Genomic DNA, 23,067 nt, shown 5'->3' with positions numbered 1-23,067 from the left:
TGGGAAGAAGGGAGCCTGAAGAAGGCATGTGCCCTCTTCACCTTCTCTGCCCAGGGCTGACACATATGACTTCTGCCCATAGTCCGCTGGTGAGAACACATCACATGGCTCCACCTAGATGCCAGGGGGTTGTGACAGGGACAATGTGTATCTGTAAATGACTAGCCAAGGCATTGCCAATATACTCTCAGATCTTTAGAATACAAAGGGTTACAGTCCTGGAATCTTTTGCCAACACGATAATTGTCATTTGATATTTATTCTCCTTCACTTACAGCATTGAGCTTGAGTCTTTCCACATCTTGCCACATGCTCTTCCCAGGCTCTTTTCTCTACCCTTATGGGTCTCCTTGTCTTCTCAGAAGCCTTGGCGAGATACATTTAGGAGAAGGAACTCGCACCTGCTTCACAACTCATGTGCGTGTTACCCAGGTACCCAATGCCTCCCCTATCTTTGATGCTGGCTTATTTTCCACGGTACAGAGCAAAGCTGTAGTTGACGCCATGGGTGTTTCAAGGTCCCTGATTTCAATAATGAAGGGTGACTTCTTACCCTTGTGAAATGTTACTAAATATCAGGACCTCTGATTGAAAGGACAGTGGGATGGGGAAGATGGTGTCAGGCACAACACACTGACATTTCACACACAACTGACTCCTCTGGCCCCTGGTAATGGCTTTAGTAACTTCGCAGCTGATCCCTGAGATTGAGCATCGGGACCATTAAATGCTAATTGAGTTGAAAAGCTTCTTCCTCACACTTTAAGGCTTTCAGGCAATAAAGAGCTCCTGGCTGGGTCTGGAATTGTGTACTGGGGACGATGCAGTCAGCTGCCTCTGTTCACCTTGGATGCTGTTTGTCTTCTCCGTCTTGACAGGGTGGGATTGCTACTCACAAACAGACTTTTCTTTTTAAGCAGAATGCCCATTGCTGTGGCTGCTGAATCAATACTCTGGAGTGAGTTGTTTGTCCTCCGAATTGCTGGTGCTGCAGCCATGAAGCTCATCGGACTTGAATGAGTGCCCTGTGGTCCATCCACTGTGTTTTTTCAGATACGTTGATTCAGCATTCCTGTAGTTTGAAGTTTTTCTGGAGGCAACTTCAGGGAATTTCCCCAGGATCAATGTAATTCTTTTCTTGGGGCCCAGGAGAAAGATCCTCTATGAAGCTCTCACTTCCACATATGCCCCCATTCTCCGTTGTCTTGATTCTTTCTTGCTCCATTTTCCGTCAATACCCTCCCTCCTATTCCCAGAAGATGATCTGGGAATCAGGTCCAAAGGTAAGATTTTTGGAGAATTATATTTTACACTTATTCTGAAACTAGATAAGCCTTCATTAAATAGTGAGGAAAGGAGCCAGGGATTGGTGTAATATTGATGTTGCTGAATTTTTAAAATTTCAGTTAGGCATTGTTTGAGCTAGAAGGAACACTGCTTTCAGAAAACAGGCAATGGTGTAAATTGGGATTACATAAATACAAACTTTGTTAATTAAAAAGAGACACACAGAATCTGTTCAAATCATAAACTTGGCTGTAAGAGAAAGGTTGAGAAGGGAACAATTTTATTTAAATGAAGAGGAAATCTCAAGCAATAGTTAGCAGCTGGTAATCCCCAATTTGTGGGCTAATGTTGAAGCAAGTTAATAAAATGACCTCAGGGAAAGATCAGAGTGATGTTTTATAGAATTCTGATTTTAGAGAGACCTTGGAGAGTATCTAGTTCAATGATCTCATTATAAAAATGCAGGAACTGAGGCCAGGAGAGGAGGGGCAAGCTCCCTGTGCTCACAGAGATATAGTTATGCACAAAACTCACTTAACTATTATTTTTTTTGAATAGTTGTATAGATGAGAAGAAGAAAGGTGAAAAACATTTGCTCCTCTAGTCGTTGGCCATATCTCCCTAATAATATTTGCCTTTTAAACCCTGTTTTCTCCCTATATTGAACATTATTTTTTTCATATTAGTTGTAAAAACTAAGGTCTCCTTAAAGAAAAGAACAAAGTCAAGAACTTTCAACATGATTTTATATAGTTTTTAAAACAATATGTGCATATGACATAAAGTCAAATTTATAAAAGGTATAGATTTAGAAAATCGTCTCTCGCTCAGGGAGATGAGCTCCCCTTTTTTCCAAGGGCTCACCTCCGGCAGGCCCCTGGACTATCCTTTGCATGGACAAACACATATGTAAATGTGCTATCCTCCTTTTCTTTCTGTTTCACAAAAATGTCAGCACACTATTCTCCGTGTCCTTCATCTTACTTTTATTATATAGCAACGTACCTTACCTTGGGGACTGCTAACATCTTAGGTCCTGTTGAATTGCGTTTTCCTTTTTAAATGGCTGCATAGTCTTTTATTGTCTGGAAGTACTAGAATTTATTTAACACATTTGGGTCATGTCCTCTCTTTTGCTATTTCAAATGATGCTGTGGTAAATATCTTTGTACATACATCATTTCGCACACGTGGGAATATATCTGTGGCATGAATTCCCAGAAGCAAAATTATGAGCACAAAGAGGATGTGTCTTCCTTTTTTGTTAATATTGCCAACTTTCTGTACCACTGGGAAAGAATGGGATACCTGTTTCCCCACATGATGGCCAATACATAGTCTAAAAGCTTTTTTAGACTGGGTGAAATTATGGTAGGTGAAAAATATCTGATTACATTTGTCATTTGCATTCAGAGTCGGGTTGAACCTTATCTTTATGTTTAAGAGTCTTCATAGAAATAAATATTCTTTATTTTGCTTTGTTTTCTTACTGGTTCCTGGCCTTTTCTTATATTGATTTATAAAAAATCTTTATATATTAAGGAAATTAGTTGTTTATCTATGTACTATTATTTGCAAATACTATCTCCATTTTGTTACTTGCCTTTTGATCTTGTTTATGCTATGCCTCCCTCCTGTCCCCGCCCCCCCCCCCCCCATTGGCCCTGCAGAAAATTTTTAATTGTGAGCAAATGTGTCGATCTTTTTCTTTATTTATGCTTGGATTTTGTGTCATACTTAGTAAGACGGTCCCCATTAAAAACTGTAATACAAAATCTCCTCATAGTATAATTTGAGTAGTTTTAGTTATTTCCATCATTGCATTTAAATTTTTGATCCATCTGAACTTTATTTTATGTAAAATATGTACTAAAGGATACACCTTTATTTTTTCAGATGGCAACCCAGTTGTCTCTGTACCATTTATAAAATAATTCACATTTAGTCAGTCTTCTTACTTATTTATTTTTTATTATAAAGACTAGAGTCCTAATATGTTTGTCTGTTTGCCCCTCTCCTTCCAAAAATACTGTGGATTGCACTATTTTATAGATTAACTTGGGGAAGAATTGACATCTTTATGATGCTGCATATTTCTGTTCGAGAACATGACATGCCTTTTATTCATTAAATTGCTCATTTGTGTCCCTCAATCCATTTTAAAATTTTAGGCACATAGATATTTTTATGTGTCTTCCTAAGTATTTTAACTTAGGTACCTTTTGGGTAAATTATTTCATTACATCTTTCAACTAATTTTCATTTTTATTTATGCAAAAATTATTTAGCTTGGTATAATAATTATATCCTCAACCATCTTTTTCAATTTTTAAAAATTGATAAAATGGGTAATATTTGTAACTTCATTCTCCTATGTTTTCTAAGTATACAACAACATCATACACACACAATAATACTTGCACTTTCATACTTTTTCTTTCTTTCATATAATTTTATAAGCTAGTGTGTCCAGAACAATGTTAAATAAAAATGGTTATAATAGGTACAGTTATTTCATTTTTGATTTGCTTTTGTGGTGATATCTGTATATGGATAAGTGCAAATATGTTTGTAGGAATCTTATGCTTTTCACGAAGAACCTGTTTGTTTCTATTTCATAAAAATTTTTATCAAAAATTGATGGTGAATTTTATAAATACTTTTTGAAATCTATGGCAATTATCATATGATACCTTCTCATTTGCTTGTTTGATTCATTAACATACGAGCACCTACTATGTCCCAGGAAATACCGTAATTCTGGAGAACATTGTAATGAACAGAAAGACAGGTCTCTGTTTGCTTATAGTCCAGTAGAAATCTGATCTATTTTGATATAACAATATGGTAAACTATGTTCATCAATTTTCTCATATTGAATAATTTTTATTTCTACAGTGAAATTCACGTAGTCGTGGTGCATTATTCTTTCTCCCCATTAATCTTTTAATGTACTACTTGGCACTTTTTGTCTTGTATTCTATTTAAGATTTTTGCTTTGACATTCATAAGCGCAATTAGCCTATTTTTTTTTCAGATTTTGTCATCAGTATTATTTTTTCCTTTATAGAAATATTTAGATGATTTCCTTCTGTTTAATATACTTTGGGTCAGTTTCAGCCATATCAGATTTGTCTTTTCCTATAGTCTGTGGTAGTATTTCTCTGCAAAACCAGCTGGGCCTGGCACCTGTTGGGGGCATAATTCTTTGACAATTTTCTCTATCTCTTTTATGGTAGCTGGTCGGTTTGGATTTACATCTATATTACATTTTAGTCTCAAAATTTCCAGTGTGTCTGGGTTTTCAAATTTATTTGCATAAATCTGAACAAAATATTCTCCTTAGATTATTTAACTTCTCCCATATTTGAGGTTATTTCCTCCTTATCATTTTGAATAATTGTGCTCCTCTCTTTTGCTTGATTGGGATAATTAGCAGTTTGTTAATTTTATTGTTTGCTTTTGACAAAGAACCATTTAGTTATGTCTTAGTAGTAGTAGTTCCATTTTACTTTTCTAATTTATTAATTTATGGTTTTATTTTAATTAATCAATGTTACTGTTTATTTTAGGTGTATTTTGTTTTTTATTTGTAACTTATTTATAGTATATTTAATTATTATTTTTCAGTCTATTTTCACTACTAATATAAGTATTTAATGTTTATTAATATATTCTTAAGGAATTTTCTTCAAAGCACTGTTTTAGTTGTTTCTATTATATAATGTTTTCATAGCTAATGACTACTGATGCCAAACTGACATAAGTCCCTATGATGCTAGAGTCAGTATCATGATCTTGAAGACTTTTGATTAGGAGAATAAAGATTAAGAATTATAAACTTGTTTGAAATAATTTTCTATTCAAATATTTGGGAGAACAAAATCAGGTCGGATTAAAGTAAATTTTATAATTGTTTAAAGTACCAAATTATATTTATTGTTTGATTCCTCCCCCTGCCAAAAGGAAATAACTATTACCATGTTTCCCCGAAAATAAGACCCAGCTGGACAATCAACTCTAATGCATCTTTTGGAGCAAAACTTAATATAAGACCCGGTCTTATTTTATTATATTACATTATATAAGACCGGGTCTTATAGTAAAATAAGATCGGGTCTTATATAATGTAATATAATATAAGACCGGGTCTTATATTAAGTTTTGCTCCAAAAGATGCATTAGAGTTGATTGTCCAGCTAGGTCTTATTTTCAGGGAAACACAGTATCTTTTGTCTCTGAAAATCCTTTCAAATAACCATTTAAAAAAAAAGGATCTGACTATTTTATAATTCATAAGGAAGAAACCATAATTTACTTTGTAGCAGTGTATTTTGATCAAGGAGAATTTACTTAAAATGTAGTAATAGTCCAGCTAACTTTCTATGTATACATCAACAAGAAGTAATACTTTGTTCTTATGTGACATTATTCATGCTCAAAATACATTTCATGAGAACTATTTCATATCCAGCACTCTGCTGATGAATTCAGATACATTAGCTTATGTAATAATCCTCTGGACATTGTTTTAAGATACGAATCGATGTACCTTTTAAAGTTGTGGGAACTAAACCTCAGAGAAGATTCCTTGCTCTGGGTATGAAAGGACATAGGTGTGAAGTTAATATCAGATTCTTAATCCAGCTCTTGCCAGATTGAAAAGAACGTACCAAATATTGGTCAACTAGACACATATTTTTTTCTGTTCTGCTTAGAAAATGGCAATGATGTGTGACCAACAGACTTGCCATTCCTTCTGTAAAGGAATTGAGCACCCACTTTCTACAAGACTATCCTCGCACAGGGATCTTCCAGTGGATGAGGTGCTCTACCACGCAGCATATCTGTTCATGTGGCAAAGGAGTTTGGAAGGGCTGAGCACACCTGGAATCAGAGGAGGAGGTCACTCAAAAAGAAATATGCAGACCCAAGATTCTGAGGAGCCTCAAACGTTGGAGATGCAGTTGGAGGCCATGAAAGGGAGGAATACAACAGGCAGAGGGGAGGTTGCAAATAGTGCCAGATGCCATGTATTGTAATGTAAAAATAGTGGGGGTTTTGACCTGTTATTTTTTAAACAGTGTTCTAATATTAAAAATCAGTGAACTTAATGGTGACAACAGCAGGAAGAAAACGGAGAGTTAAAATGAAAGGAAAGGAAAGGAAGATACTTTCCAGAAGTCACAGACTATTACAGTATGGGAGGGATAGGATATGGGGATATCATCCATTTCATTTCTTCATCTTCAGACAGAATTATACTCAAATTGTGCCAATAAAATGAAAGAACATGGCTATGGACTAAATTGTGTGTCCCAAGAATTTATATGTTGAAGTCCCAATCCCCAATGTGACTACAGGGGACCGGGCCTTCCTGAAAGTAATTAAGGTTAAATGGAATCATAAGGGTAAGGCTGCGTCCCAATAGGATCACTGTCTTCATAAGGAGAGACACCAGAGAGCACACTCTCGGTTTGCTATGTGAGGACAAAGTGAGATGCTGGCCGTCTGTAGGTCAGAAAGACAGCGCTCACCAGAACTCCACCCTGCCAGACCTTGACTTGGGATTTCTAGCTTCCAGAACTGTGAGAAAATAAATTTCTGTTTTTTAAGCCATGCAGTCTATAGTATTTTGTTATGGCAGCCCAAGCTTACTAATACAAACACATTATATTTTAGAATTAGTTCCCTAAAACTGGAACTCCATATGAATCCCTCGTTAGCATCGATGGCCTTAGGAGTAGTCAGATGTAAATGAAAGGTTAGCAGTGAGGTGAAGGGGGTCTTCCAGAACAACCTAAGAAAGTCTTTTATTAATCACATGTATCCCACCTTCCAGAGGTAGTTTTAGGGAGTGTTAGGAACTCCTCAAAAATTGGTGAAGATGTTGGAGATAAACTGGAAAAGCTGAGGGTAGCTTTGTTCTAGTGGTCAGGGGTCTTTGATACACCTTTGTTTATGACTTGCCACCTCTCAACATTTTCAGAATCAGGGTGAGGAGTCCAGCAGTATTTTCTCAGCTTAGTCTTTGAGAAGCTCTACATTTACTTCATAACCTCAGAAATATTTTACTAACCAGTTCAGATGGAGGATTCCAGTTGGGCCTTTCTCTGCAACTGATTCTTAGCTCTATTAGAACTTCCACTTATGAATTTGCAACATTTGTGCTGTTGTTCTCACAGACCAGGTCATTGCACTGTGCTCATTACAAGGACAGAAGGATCATATTTCCTTATACAAAGGCTGCCCTCAATGGAGTCAAGAGAAAACAGCCATGAAAGAAACACCATGTATAGAAGCTACAGATCACAAGAGCCCAACAGTGCCTTGCAAGTTGGGGGTGGGGCGAAAGATTAAAGACTGCTCTTAATCATGGCAGTGACACTGGTATAAAAACATTGGTATATCCATTCTTTGCCAGCCCTTCAGTGTGTTGGGCTATGGTGACTGTCTTAAGGAGCTTGTGTTGATTTCAAAGCTTTCCTCTGGAAGCTTAAGCTCTTCTTAACAGTTCTTTAATAGCTAAAAAGCAGAGTTGGATTCTGAAACTCCGCTTCTCAGATATTTTATAAAACTAATGTTAAGCAGATTTAAGCAGAAATGTTGGCACTATCATTATTTTCTTTCTCATCTCCTACCCTGCTCGATCCTCCAACCCCCTCAGACATTCATTCTGCAGGCTTAGAAATGAGACTGATTTTAATGAATTTCAGCACCCAGGAGTCATTTGCTGAGGTTACCTGAGAAAAATCCCCCAACCCAACTCGTGAGAAAAATCAAATGCTCAACAGAAACATAATATGGCTTTATGCACTATGCCCTCACAATACGTTTTAGCTAAAATATTTTCAAAATGAAATATTTGCTCTTTTTTCCCCTCTAGGTAACCAAGGCAAAGAAGTGGAATTTTATTTATTCCATTTGGTTAGATTTTCATGTCTCCTTTCCTCTAATGATCAGTACAGGTTGACTTATCAGAGGAAAAAAACACTTTTAGGAGTATTTATCATGAGGGCCTAATATTGAAAATTGGAAAGGAAGACAGCAAAGTGGAAAAGAAAAGCAGAGTCTTAAGGAAGGGAAGAGAGGAGAGAAAGAGGCACAGGGAGAAGGAAGGAGAGGATTAGAAGAAAGAAACCCCTGGCGTGTAGAGATCAGAGGGAAACTTGAGGGGACATGGAAGCCTCTTCTTCAGGAACACGTTAATTGAAACTGTTGTAACAGGAGGAGAAGGTCTTCCTGTTTCCTAGGATGCCCTGAAGAGCAAGCACTGTTTTCCAGTCTGGATCCCAACACTGTCTCTTCATAGGTAGCCTATCTATTGCAGGGCATAGGACAAAGCCAGGCCCCTCTTCCCTGGTCTCTGTGGGAACCAGCAGTAATTGGTTATGTCCTATTTGTCAGACATGTAAAGAGACCTTGTTAAAAATAGGCCTTTTCAGGTGTACAATTCTGTATTACATCATCTATAAATCCCATTGTGTGTTCATCACCCAGAGTCAGTTCTCCTTCCATCACCATATATTCCATCCCCCTTACCCTCATCTCCCACCCCCCACCCCCCTTACCCTCTGGCAACCACTAAACTATTATCTGTGTCTATGAGTTTCTGTTTCTCATTTGTTTGTCTTGTTCTTTTGTTGTTTTTGGTTTATATACCACATATCAGTGAAATCACATGGTTCTCTGCTTTTTCTGTCTGACTTATTTCGCTCAGCATTACTCTCTCAAGATCCATCCATGTTGTCACAAATGTTCCTATATCATCTTTTCTTACCGCCGAATAGTATTCCAATCTATGTAATTTTACTAACAATTGTCACCCCAATAAATTTAATAAAATAAAAAAAAAAAGCAAAAAAACAACAACAAAACAAAACAAAAAAAATAGGCCTTGATTGTCTTATGGTCTGAAATTGAAGTCTAAAGGAAAACTGTCTGATTCCCTTAATAAGCTAGGTGACAAAATAGAAGCATCTCTTACTGCGGAGGAAAGAGACTTTTTTTGCTGTTGTTGAGGGTTGGTGGTAAAGGGAACCTGAGGGAATCTTATCAGCTCCCTTTTGGGAAGGGCTGTCTAGAGCCTTTGTCATAGACATAAAATAAAAGGCTCAGAGTTCTATCGGCAAAGAGAAGAGGGTCTTGGTGGGGAGAAACCAAGGGAAGCTAGTGTTCAGGGAATTGTTACAGAGGAAATGAGCACCTGTTTTTGGGGAGCCCAGAGGAGATGTCCAGGGGCTAGGGAGAGATCCAGCAGTCCTGAACATGGGGGAGTCAAAAGTCTTTCTCCAAATCTAAGGCAGACTAGAATTTAGACAACCAAAGCCCACAATTGTTATGTAAATTCTATTAATTTAATTAAATTCTACTTAACACATTTTTGTATCTTTTTTTAATTAAAATTTATTGGGGTGACAATGGTTAGTAAAATTACATAGGTTTCAAGTATACAATTTTGTAATATATCATCTATATATAACATTGTATGTTCACTACCCAGAGTCAGTTCTCCTTTCATCACCATATATTTGATCCCCTTTACCCTCATCTACCATCCCCCTCCCCCCTTACACTCTGGCAAACATTAAACTATTGTCTGTGTCTATGAGTTTTTGTTTCTTTATTTGTTTGTCTTGTTACTTTGTTGTTTTCAGTTTTATATCCCACATATCAGTGAAATCATGTGGTTCTCGGCTTTTTCTGTCTGACTTATTTCACTTAGCATAATAATCTCAAGATCCACCCACGTTGTTGCAAAAGGCAGTATTTCATCTTTTCTTATGGCAGAGTTGTATTCTGTCATGTATATATACTACATCTTCTCTATCCAATCATCTATCGAAGGACACTTGGTTGTTTCCATGTCTTGGCCATAATAAAGTGGCAATGAACATTAGAGCACATATATCTTTATGGATAAATGTTTTCAGATTTTTGGGGTATATACCCAGAAGAGGGATTGCTGGGTCATATGGTAATTCTATTCTTAATTTTTTGAGGAAGCTTCACACTGCCTTCCATAGCGGCTGCACCAGTCTGCATTCCCACCAACAGTGTATGAGGGTTCCTTTTTCTCCACAGCCTCTCCAACTCTTGTTACTATTTGACTTGTTGATGATGGCCATTCTAACTGGGGTGAGGTGATATTCTCATTGTGGTTTTTATTTGCATTTCTCTGATGATTAGTGATGTAGAGCTTCTTTTCATATGTCTATTGGCCATCTGTACATCCTCTTTGGAGAAATGTCTGTTCAGGTCCTCTGCCCATTTTTTAATTGGATTTTTTGTTGTTGTTTTTGTTGAGTTGTATGAGTTCCTGATATATTTTGGATATTAGTTCCTTATCGGAGGTATTGTTTGAAATATCTTCTCTCTTTCGGTTGGTTGCTGCTTTATTTTGTCAATGGTTTCTTTTGCTGTGCAGAAGCTTTTTAGTTTGATATAGTCCCATTAATTTATTTTAGGTTTTACTTCCCTTGCCGTTGAGGTCACATTCATAAAATCCTCTTTGAACCCAAGGTCCATAAGTTTAGTACCTATGTTTTTTTCTATGCAGTTTATTGTGTCAGGTCTTATGTTTAGGTGTTTGATCCATTTTGAGTTAATTTTGGTACATGGTGACAGATAGCAGTCTAGTTTCACTCTTTTGCACGTGGCTATCCAATTCTCCCAGCACCATTTATTGAAGAGGCTGTCTTCTCCATTGTATGTTTTTGGTGCCTTTGTAGAAAATTGTCTGTCCATATTTATGTGGTTTTATTTCTGGGTTCTCAATTCTATTCCATTGGTCTATGTGTCTGTTTTTATGCCAGTACCATGCTGTTTTGATGATTGTAGCTCTGTAGTGCAAGCTGAAGTCAAGGAGTGTGATACCTCCAGCAATATTCCTTTTTCTTAGGATGACTTTGGCTATTTGAGGTCTTTTTGGTTCCATACAAATCTGATGATTTTTTGTTCTATATCTTTAAAAAGTGCCATTGGGATTTTGATGGGAATTGCATTAAATCTGTATATTGCCTTGGTTTTTAACTATGTTGATTCTTTCAATTCATGAACACTGAATGTCTTTCCATTTCTTTGTGTCCTCTTCAATTTCTTTTAAGTCTGATAGTTTTCAGTATATAAGCCTTTCACATTGTTGGTTAAGCTTATTCCTAGGTATTTTCTTCTTTTCTTGCAATTGGAAAAGGGATTTTTGTTTTATTTCTTTTTCTGAGATTTCATTGTTAGTATAGTAGGAATGCAATGGATTTTTGTTTGCTGATTTTGTAGCCGGCAACTTTACTGTATTTGTTTATTTTTTCTAATAGCTTTTTGGTGGAGTCTTTAGGATTTTCTATATGTATCATCATGTCATCTGCAAAAAGTGACAATTTAACTGCTTCACTCCTAATTGGGATGCCTTTTGTTTTTTTTTCTCTTGCCTAATTGCTCTGGCTGGTATTTCCAACACTACATTGAATAGCAGTGGTAATAGGGTACAACCCTGTCTTGTTCCTGAATGTAGACATTTTTGTATCTTAAACTTAGAAATAAGTAGCTTATTAAGGTGACTTCTAAGACAAAAGGGGAAGGCAACTAATATTCAGTAAACCCTTGGAGAATGAGTTATTCTTAAGAGCTGCCTTTTCTAGACACTTGATGCTGTTCTAAAAAGAATGTACTAAACATAATCTCATCTTTCCTTAACAATTTTGGGGTATTGCTATATTATCTATTTACCCCTGTTGCATTATATTGTAAGCTGTTTGTAATGTTCCAGTGATTAGAAATGTGTGTAGTCCATTCCCAGACAGAAAACACTCTTAGTGTTAACCAATCCTGAATATACAGGATTGTGCAGAGGATTGTGAAAAAATATAATTTACTTTTTCCATCAATCACCTTTCAGTCATAACAGTGACCACCTTAGATGAGAGTCCAAGAGTTCCTTCCCTCCCTTATCTTTCTTTCTAATTCCAACTCCCATCAGTTTGTCTACTCCTGCCCTCCCTCCAATGACCCCCTCTTCATTGCAAAGGGGTGAAATATACTTGATCGGAAGTACTTCCTTTGAATACATCTTCTTTACAGATCAATGTTTTCTTGCTAACCTGTGTCACTTTCCTAGGTAACTTAGATGCATTCTGATGCTAAAAACAAGGCCTTATCAAGGCTTCTTTCTTGTAAGAAGAAGAATAAGGGGGAAAAAATCAGGTCCTGCCACTATTGCAATGCTGTCATCTCTTTGTTTTCCACTGATGCTAAGTGCGATATGTGTGTGGACGGCCAAAGAGGCCAAGATGGGACCTTTCATCCTCTCCTGAGTATTGTGAACCAGTCAGGATGGACCTTGGATTAAATGTTACCTGAAGTGTCTATCCTTTGTTAAAATAGTCCATTTCCTCCAGCTGTGCATGAAGTACATATGTCCACTTTGTCATTAACTGTTCATTGCTGGGATTTTTTAGTGTTTGTCTAACACTAACTGCTGTGGGTATCATTGTGGACTTGGGGGGTGGTGTTTTTGGGGGTTGTAATCAAGCTACCAAAGAAACTTAACATGTAGTAGCAGGTATGAAAAGGGCCATATCGTAACAACAATGAAAAGACAAACAAAAATGTAAGTCACTTTAACTTGTGTGGTGCGGGGTAAAATTGAAACAGCTGGGCGAACAGGTGGAGTGGAACAGGAGTAGGAACAGGAGTAGTAAGGGAAGGAGAGATGTGGCTGGGCCCTGAGGGATGGCTGCAGTCACATTAGGGGAAGGCAGGGTGTGTGGGAAAAGCTGAAGCAGACAGGAGAAGGTCAGGATGCTCGAATGAGCATGCTCATGAGAGGGCTGTCAGAAGATGGGGGTCATGAGGATGAGGGTGAACCAGGTTACACAGTTGGGATGGAGCCAGATTTTACCTCACTCTGGAAGCCAGGCAGGGGGCAGACTAGATACTTTAGGCCTATGTTTCTCAACCCCCTGCCTACTCATAAATATGGAGCATCTTCCTAGGAACTCAATGCCACATGGATATTTGGGGCAAATCATTCTTTAACTCAGGTACTAAAACAAACTTGGATATATTTTGGAGACGAATACAAAATTGGCATGGCTTTAGCAATAAAATAAGCATATTTTAAGAAGTTTTGGCTCATAGCAGATCACTTGGATGATACCTTTACAACTCCATGCACTGTCCTCAATATGGTGTATGCGGATGGGACCAATTGAGAATTTCTTAGGAAATAGGAAGTGAAACCTCAGTGCCTGAAGCTGTGCCTTGTGCCTGGAATGTCTTTTCTGTCCCTCTGAACATCTTCTCATCCCACCCCAAGAGCTGATCTTACATCCTGACTAGTGGAGCAAAGTGGTTATATGTCACATTAATACTGGTCCATGCCAAGGAAGGCACTGTTGCTGAATATCAAATGGATATTTGTGCGGTCCTTTGTAAGTTGATTTGCCATTATTACCTTAATAGCCCTGGAAATAATTATTATTACTCTGATTTATAAATGATGGGTGGCAGGTATTGTAAACATGTTCATTGGGTCCTTTCAAGAACACTTCTATGTTAGGATATGGGTCCTGGCATGCAGAGGGTACAACAGTCATATTCGTGTGTGCAGACCTTTATTCTGGAAGGGTGCTTCATGCCACAAGTGATCTGCTAGCCTCACGAAGGCATGCTGACCTTCTTAATCCAGTTCTCCAATTTCTATCAATTGGTACCTTGCTGGACAATATTCAATGACAGCTTTCAACTCCATTATTTCCTACGAAGAATTTAACTGACGCATCATAGAATTTTGGTGAACAATTTAGTCTTGCAAATCTCTGTTTGTCTGTCTCTGTCTTTTTTCTTTTCAGGTTATTTACAACCCTGGCTCACTAATAAATATCATTATGATTCGAACCAACAGAATCACCTGCTTTTATTTAGCAGGGTATTTTAAATAATAAAATGTTCCTCACTGTGTTCAAACCTCAGGAAGCCCTGTCTATTTTAATGCCAACTTTCTGAAGACTCATTAGTAATTAATGAAATCATGAAGAATGGTTCATGGTGACTGACACCTTCTTGGCAACCACAATCCCCTCTTGTACTTAGTTGAAATGTCACTGGCTCCACAGGTTTGATTTGGGGGGTGGAGTGGGTGGGTGGAGAGGGAGGGAATTGGATTACATAAAGTTTCACAACAGCCATCAGCTAGAACAGAAAGCTGTGAGTATGTTCCTCCAGGTCTTTTTCCTTAGGAAGCTGTGCTGGGAGAAGTTTTCTGAAAAATCTTTCATTCATCCAGTGCTGGTTTTAAGAAAGCCTGCTAATACCACATTTTCACTAAAATGGTATTGTGTGTCCCAACTCAGTTAGCAAAGATGTAGTGTTGAAAGTCACCCTCTTTTTTCCCCTCCTGTTTTCACACATTTTCTTCTTTCTTGGCATTGCCTAGATTTATTCTCCTCTTCTCCCTTTTAGGAACAGAATTTGGCATAAATAAATGATAACTGAGAAAATGGTATAAACAGAAGAGTCAACACAGGGTTTCTCTAGCCTCCCACTGCAGGTCAGGGTAATTTGTTGTAGCAAGTGTTTACCCACAAGAAACATGGCAGTTCTTGTGGCTGCTATTTAATTTGTTTTAATAAAAAACAATACAAAACAAAAACACATTCTTGCTTTAATTACTGAAAATGGAACGTGAACACCCAAAAGCCTTTCAAACTGCTAATTCACTGAAACTGTTAAATCAAAATGGGCTACTTTGTCAGGGTACTGCCCACAAAATGGAATTCGGTACATTTCATACCCCAATGAATTTAAATTGTATGGAGCTGATATTTAATACAAGTGCAAGTGCCAGCGGAATCTGCATACTTAATATGCATTTTCTAACTCTCAGAATTAAGCAGGTGATCTATGGAACACAAAGGAATCATCCTTCTCTCAAAGAGAATATTTTATGACCAGGCAGTTTTAAGAGACACTGACGTAAACAACTGTTTGCAGGTCTCTCTCTCTCTGTCTGTTTCTCTCTCTCTCTCTCATCTTCTGAAGTCAAAAAGTACATGTAAGCATATGCTGTTTTAAACAAAGCATTTTAGAAAATCACTTGAAATATTTTGTTTTTCCTTTGAGGACAACTGAAACTTTGATAGGAGTTCAAGAGTGCTCTTACAATTTATTTTTTTATTTTTTTATTTTTTTAGAGGGGACAAAGGGATAGTGCAAGGGGCCAAAGTTAAAGTCTGCTTTCTCTCAGAAGTGGGAATCTTACTGCTTAAATCATAATTGTGTTATTCATGCTTTTTACACCATGACTGAACATGTCAGATTTGCTGGGACAGGGTCAAGCTAAGTTTAATTTCATCATTGTACCTTTGTAAGAATTTCACCTAGATGATAAATGACATATAAAATAAGTATTTTGCTACATCCCTTGTCCTAGTTTTTGATTCCTAATATATGGTCACTCTCCATTTAGTCATGCTGCTACTTGGAAAGCTATTATGGAAATAACTTAACTTTTTGAGGTATGTGCTTCACAAACATAATGTACATCCCACATTTCTCATTTCTTTTAGATGTTTGAGGGAGAAGGATGCATTGAGTGAAAAGCTGCCTCATTTTCCATAGAGAACAAGGCATCAAGAGCTTGAAGGGATTTTCTAGCTGCAGCAGTCACAGTGCTTAGTCCTGAGCTTTTACCTCCTGGACTCCAGCAGGCGCCACCCCGCCACCTCACACACACACTGTCCAGCCTGATGAGCTTTCATAGTGCAATGATAATTCCATGAGCCTCAAAGCTGGGCACACTTTCTGTTTTGAATTGGGTTTTATTAGTCAGCCCACTTACTGAATGCTAGGTGCTGTCAGTGGACTTATAAAGATATCCACGATACTGGTTCTGTCCTGACAGAGCTTGCAATGTACTCAGGGAAGCCAGGCATGTATGCATGAAGCAGAAACTTCCTGGACAAGGCAAGGGGATCATGCCATTTGCTTCCAAGGATGCAGATGATGATAAGGATTGCAGTTATTCAAAGGCCACAGGGTAGGATCTGGAACTATAGTCTGGACTCAAAAATGTGCGGATCCTCGTAGGAGAAGGGTGAAAGGTTAGTTTCTAACTTATCTGGAACTTGATATTCTAAGAGCTTTCTTTAAGAGACTCTTTAAATTATTTTCGTTTCTCCAAAAAAAAGTCAGCTACTAAATGACATCCTTTCTATGTACTGAAAAAAATACATTAAGGGGGAAAAAGCCATCAAAACTTGTGCTTCATGATTCCTTGTTGAACAAGGAAGAGCATTTAAACTGTTCCCACCCTTTGACGGACTCCTCTGTTCTCTTGCTTTGGCTGCAGGTGTAAGTCTAAACAATTAATTGAGGCCAGGTCAGAATAAGTGAAAGTGAGGGTCGGGAGCAGAATTATTAGCTCTGGAATGCCCGGCTCTCTGGGCCTCCCTGTGAGAACAGTGAGGAATTCCAGACTTTCACTGGCTTTAAGAACAAACAGCTCTTCTGAGACTCTGAATAGGCTGATAAGGGACACTGTCTTCCCAGGTTAGGAGCTTAGTTAGAGCAGGAAGGAAAGAACTGATGAAAAAACTCCAGGGAAGGTGCATAATATGTCCCCCCAAATAATCTAAAATGACCTTCACATGTCCTCCAAGGTGGCCCCGGAACAACACCATTATATTCCTTCAGCTCTTACCTTGCTCTGCTTCCCAGAGCCCGTCTGACACAGGCGGAAACCCCCGCCGTTATAGTTCTCTTTGCCCTCAGGAACATGCGCCAGTTGGGGAAAAATAAGGCCAGAGAATTGTTGCTATGGGCTCTGTTTTGTGGAAGTTAAAATGCTAGAGCAAAAAATCTGATTGCTTGATAGCTCCATCTCCCTCTCTCTCCCTCTATCCTTCTTTCCCCCCACCCCTTCTTGCGCTTTCCCTCTCCCCCACCCCCACCACTTTTTCTACTCTACCCTCCTCCCTCCACTGGACTCCCAGGCCTGCCCCCAACATCGGGCCGGAGGAGAGCCTTACAGGTTGTCAATGAACATGAAATTATTCCCTTTGATGGCTTAGATAATAGTAGGAGCCAAAGCATTGAGTGAGGTCGGCTGAAACCAATGCAGTCCTGCCCGGGACCGGAGAGCCAATCGCAAGAGCAGAGGGCGGGGCGTCGGCGCCAGCAGATAATTGCTAAGTGCATCGCTAGCACAGTTGGTCGGAGCTGCTGAAAGGTCTGGTCGCAGAGACAGGAACGCGTAATCCTCAGCGTGCTCCATCCCGACAGCATCCTTCCACCGCTCGGCAGGGCAGCGAGACTCTGGGCACCAGCCCCTCTGCTCCGCGGAAAAGGTACCCCTGCCTGCGTCCCGGGGAAGCTGCTCCTGCGCTTGCATGCTCAGCGGCTTGCAGTTTAGCATAGATAGAGGGATTGCAGAAAGAAAAGTTTAGGGGAGGAAATGTGGCAAAGGTGGGAAATCACCGTCTTTTGTTGGGAGGAAAACAAGCTGACAATTTGGAAAACTTCTGCGCTGTCTAGAACTGGATTTGTTTACTACTCTCTCAATTAGCTGCGCTCATGTCTGTGAAAATAGATCTGGTCTTGTGCTAGGGTGCCTGCAAGGTTGGGGTGTGTAGATTCAGGTTTGCTGGGTGAAGGGATTTGCACCCCTGGATGTGCTGTTTCCTGGCGTACCCATCCCTGGGAGACTGATTCTGAGGAACGTGACTGGTTGGTTGGGTTTTCCGCCATAGGGTCGGCTCCCTTTACATTACCTTGACCCGCCTTCCTCCAACTGTTGTTACCTTCAACTTGAGTCCTTCTCAAACTTTTGTCTCCTTCCTCCCTCCTATCCCTCGCCCACTCTGTCTCAGTTCATTTTATTTGGTGCAAGGAGGAATTTCCTGGGGTGTGGGAGTCCTGTTTGACCTAATGGGCATCTGCGTGTCACACAACTTGGTGAGAAACCAACAAAACAGTTCTCAGAGGAGAAGAAATCACTTAATTGATTAGCTCCCGAAAACTCTGGAAGACTTTCCAGGCTTGGTGTGTACTGAAATAAAGGGGACACAGCTAAATTTTATCTCTTGGGAAGGTTACACCCTTATCAGTGAAGGGCGCTCCAGTGCCAAGCGTGCCAGCTGCTCTGGGAGGTGGAGGCTGGTGGGAGGGGCTGGCTCCTGGGGGATGTCGCTGTTTAGGTGTGCAGGTATGGTATCTTTGTGGTCCAGAGCTGCTGAAGCCACCAACCACACCGCTTCTGATGACTACTCTTCAAGTAAAAAAGCTCACGGTCGCAGGCAGCTGGTCCAGCCTTGTAGCTGAACCCTAATCCATTCTAAATTGTGGGACCACAAGGGCCTCCCTTGCTCTGAGACCCACTTTTGAACATGAGGAAAGTCCTTTCCTTGAGCTTCTGGGCTTCTGTCAATGAGAGGTGGAAGGTAGGTGGGCCTTGTAGGTGGCAGGGTCCCTACGGGGGACAAGGTGATGGCTTGGTCTTGCATGAATTCCTGCTTTCTGGAAGGCAGGCAGCTCCTATGTGAATGCCCCACAGCACTGACCTGCTGGATACTCTGAAGCTGCCAATCTGGGTTGATGTTACGAGTCCCTAAGGCAGGGGTGTCCAAACTTTTTTCAACGTTTTTTACCAAGGGCCATATGCAGTAAAATACACAAACAACCGGGCCATTCACTTGAGGTGAAGTACGTATTGCCTCACCTGGTTTATTTAAGTAAACTAAATATATTTTTGGAATTTGCTGCGGGCCAATTAACAACGGATTGCGAGCCGCAGTTGGCCCACAGGCCGCAGTTTGGACACCCCTGCCCTAAGGCTTTGGGGGAATTCAAGTGAATCTCCTGACTGATCTCTAGCCTACACCTGAAACTGGGGGGTTTGATTCCCATCCTGGCAGGAAGTGAACTTTCTGGGAGGGATCCTCCAGCAGCACCTTTTCCCCATTACACCCTTCCCGCTGAGGTGCAGGTGACAGCCTCCATTCTCTGGCTCCACAAATCACTTTCACTTTTTAATTTGTGTTTTCTTTAACCTCCACAACAAGTTCCCTTCCATCTCCTTTAGGCAGCTATTTTGAGTGGGAGTTGTTATTGACAAATCTCTACTCATAATGGTTAAAAAAACCCAAAAAAAACCCAGCTGCCTGAGTTTTTTTGGTTGGGATACAATCAGCTTTCTCTTTTGCACATGTTGTCTGCCAGTAAACAAAACAAACTTGCAACCCCACAAATTATATGCCTTTGTGTTTGGGAACCTGGAGTGGATTCTGGACCTTTATCAGCTGCTGGTTATAATTGGCCCCAAACCCCTTCCTCTGTGGTCTGTCCAGGGCACATGACCCCCAGAGATCCCAGGAGAGGTGGCACCCAGCAGGTGGGGAATTTTAAAGGGGGCACTTTGGTTTTCATGAAGACAGTAATAAAACTAGGAAATACTTTAGAGTTTGAGGGGGTCTCTAGAACCAGGAACAGGTAACAAAATCGGAGTCCTTTTAATTGATGCTGGTCTGCTGGGTTTCTATCGTGATAGAGGACTTTAAAAGTAAGGCTTTTAAAGCAGCTCCTGAATGGTGACTCATGCAGAGAGGAAAAAGGCACAGTGGGGGCAGGGAGAAGAGGGAGGAGGGTTGGAAGTACAAGTGGGACACACTGGAGCACTTGCTTTACCTCCCTCTCCCTCCCCCTCATTTCTCTTCCTTTTAGTTCCCCATTTGGAACAGAGATCATTAAAATAACAACTGTAGACTAAAAAAAGGATAATAGGAGCTGAAGAATAGTTGACGAAACACAAAATACCATCATTGCAACTTCACCTTGGATGGGGCATAACATTCAGATCCAGCCCCTCTGCCGTGATCCAGTTTGGAGAATTTAGTTGCTAGTGTTAGACTGATTAGGTCCTAATGAAGCCAGGCACCTGGTTGTGTATGGAGAGCCCGACTGGCACTCAGGAAGTTAAATTTGTTAGTTGTTATTTCATCAAACATGGTAGCTTTAGCCCAGACCCAGGATAGGTGCCATCCATAGATCTAGCATTTTCTCCTCTCCCGAACTGGCCGATGAGGATTTCTAGGTTGCCTCTTTCTGTTTCCACAAGCCCCAGGTGACTTACCTGGCACGTGAAAGCCCCTTACTTTTCTGTTTCTCCTTCTCATCTCCCTTCTGTCATCCTCTTTCATCATAAACACATCAGTAAAGAATCTCTTTGCCAACCTGCTTTGATCTTGTCATTTTGTGCCGATTTTGCTGTTAAAGAAAACTGTCCCCTGAAATAGGATTGAACACACATTAGAATTTTTATTAGAAAAGAGCCTTTTAGTCTTCTATTTTAAAATTTAATTTTGTGGTTTTGGGGGAAATCAAATAAGCAAGTCTATTGTGTTAGGTGTTTTTGTAAATGCTGCTGAAATGTCTTCTTTTTCTTCGGTGGATGTGTGAACTCCCTGGTTATCCTAGGGGAGGGTGTGTGTGTCTGGAGGTTTGAAATAGTCTGGAGCACCCCCTGAAAGGTAAAGAGGGTGGAGCATGATGCTTCTATTTATTCAAGATAGGGTGAAGCCTGTTTTGAAATCTAGGCTCGGAAATGTATTCACCATACTCTTATTTCCCCCCTTCATTCTTCACTTAGGAAAATTTCATAGCCAAAATTATCAGTAAATAGTTCAACAGACTCACTTTTCCTTACACTCACATGCCCCCTTTTTTCCTCCCCACTTGGGAGCTATTTCATTATTGAAGCATGTACTTGAATGGTCGTACTTCATCTCAGGTATAGCTGCCTTTCTTCCTTCCCTTCTGGTTCTTCCTTCCTGTCATTAAGGGTATCCTAGAAGTTGGGATTTAATTGTAGACACCCTGTTCACCTCACATCTGAAACAGTTAACCAGGGGGAGTCAGGAATTCTGGGATGCACATGGGGGTGGCCCTGTGGGAGCAATGAGGTCATCCTTTAACCATGTTCAGTTCTACGCAGACCTCACAAGAACACTGGGGTGGTGCAGCTCCCCTGTGTGAGGCAATCAGGGCAGAAGGTCCTGAGCATAGGCCTGTCACATGCAAGGGATCCCCACAAAGCATAGCCCTCACTGCTCCACTGTCACGAGGCCCACCTACCCTCAGCCCCCCCCCCCACAGGACTGACCTTGAAAATGTTAGCAAGCAGTAACATTTGTCTGCCATTCTCCTAGTTTCTTTGTCCTTTGTTCTCTTCTCACCCCTAAATCTCTCTATCAAGAGTCGGATAGGATCACATCTACTTATTCATACTAAGGTGTGAACAGTCAACAGTGTTGCCACTTACAGAGAGGTATTTGAGTAGTTAATGAAAATCAAAGCTGTTCATAGTGGAGTTTCAGACATCTGCTAGTGGGATTGGAAAGACAGAGTCTGTATAGGGAGTGTCTGGGCAATTGTGGCCCTTTGCTTTTTAGTCAAGGCTGGTCCTGCTCTTTCCCATGTAAAGGACACACTGCAGCCACTTCGAGCATTGTGGTGGCAATGGTTGGGGTCCAGCCCCTGGAGCTTGATCCCTCAGATCTGACCTTGGGTGCTGTACTTCCTTTCTCTTTCTTCAGTTCCCTCATATATAAAGCCAGGGGCTTGGACTGGTTGATCCTTTTCTGCTCTGACTTTCTTCCTGGATTTTGTCCCCCGAGTCTTAGCTCCAGCTGGGGATGTTACAGCTCCAGAAGGGCATGGAGCTTGCCGAGCATCCTCCAGTGTGGGCCATGGTGCTCAGTGATCTTTCAGGGCTAGAAGCCTTGAAGGCAGGTTGGAAGGAATGGTGGATGCTCTACCAGGAGAAAAACAGGCTGAGGGGTGATGTAATAACTGATTTTGGTTTAGGAGGGGATGTTATATGGAGGATGGCGACCAGCTGTTCTCCATCTCCAGTAAGGATTGAACGAGAGAAAATAGACAGAAATTGCAGCAGATGGACTTAGATTAGGTATGAGAAAGAATTTTCCATCAGCAAGAGTTGTTAAAAAGGGAAGGTTGTGGAGCCTCTGTGATGATGTTTAGGAAATAAGCAGGAGCTTCAGCTGGAGGAGGAGGCAGAGGGCTGTGGGGAGGTGAGCGGCAGGGGCTGTTTCGTCTAGGTATCCTGCCCCTCCTGACCAGGGTGCTGTTTTATTTCTCTGAGACCTCACCTTCTCCCTGGGGCTATCAAAGTGGCTGAGAATCAAAATCCCTGGGACAAGTGGGAAAAGTGCAGCGGACCTGTGCTGCCCCCAGGGTGCCGCCTTGACTGGCAGACCCTGCCCATCGCTTGAGGATCTCTCATGAAGTCTAATCTTTCATTTGCAGACGTGGCAATGAGGCCCAGGGGGTAACAATCCTTGGCATCGTCACACAGTGTTCCAGGGGCAGAGCCGGGACCAGAATCAAGGTCCTCCCTCTCCCACGTCAGTGTTATTTGCTTTGTAGCTCATTTTTTTTTTTTTTTTTTTTTTTCATTTCCAAATTGGATAGACCGTTTGCTTTTTCTGTGCTCTTAATTCCTCTCTAACCCAATGGCAGAGGCGGGAAAACCTGCAGTTAAGCAGTATTTATTGAGTGCACATTACTAACACCGCGCACTCAACTCCAGCTTCCCTGATTTTTCCAGTGAACTCAGGAGTCCCCAGTCCGTGGTTGGGGATGGGCTGGGCAAGGCCAGGGGAGGAGCAATGCTTGCCAGAAACTGGAGCAGAAAGAAGGGGATGGGGTACAGTTGGGAGGACCAAGAAGGGAGATACGAATAAAATAAAAGATGATTTAATCTGAATC

General features: G+C 40.5%; 1 protein-coding gene across 3 annotated transcripts in view; it reads left to right on the top strand.

Annotated features, from left to right (window-relative positions):
• Positions 1–17,476: 17,476 nt before the first annotated feature.
• Positions 17,477–23,067, top strand: part of ZMAT4 (zinc finger matrin-type 4) — a 328,792-nt gene continuing 323,201 nt past the window's right edge. For 2 of the 3 annotated variants that reach the window (XM_088793577.1, XM_088793575.1), the window contains exon 1: positions 17,477–17,630. The gene's annotated coding sequence lies outside the window, so the exon portion shown is untranslated. The remainder of the gene's footprint in view (positions 17,631–23,067) is intronic. The other variant, XM_088793576.1, reaches the window with a different exon arrangement.

The sequence above is a fragment of the Rhinolophus sinicus genome, chromosome 16, assembly GCF_057876585.1.
Source record: "Rhinolophus sinicus isolate RSI-liver-muscle chromosome 16, RSI-T2T, whole genome shotgun sequence".
NCBI classification, from domain to species: Eukaryota; Metazoa; Chordata; class Mammalia; order Chiroptera; family Rhinolophidae; genus Rhinolophus; species Rhinolophus sinicus.
Note: the sequence above shows the minus strand (reverse complement) of the source record. Positions and strands in the feature narration are given on the sequence as shown.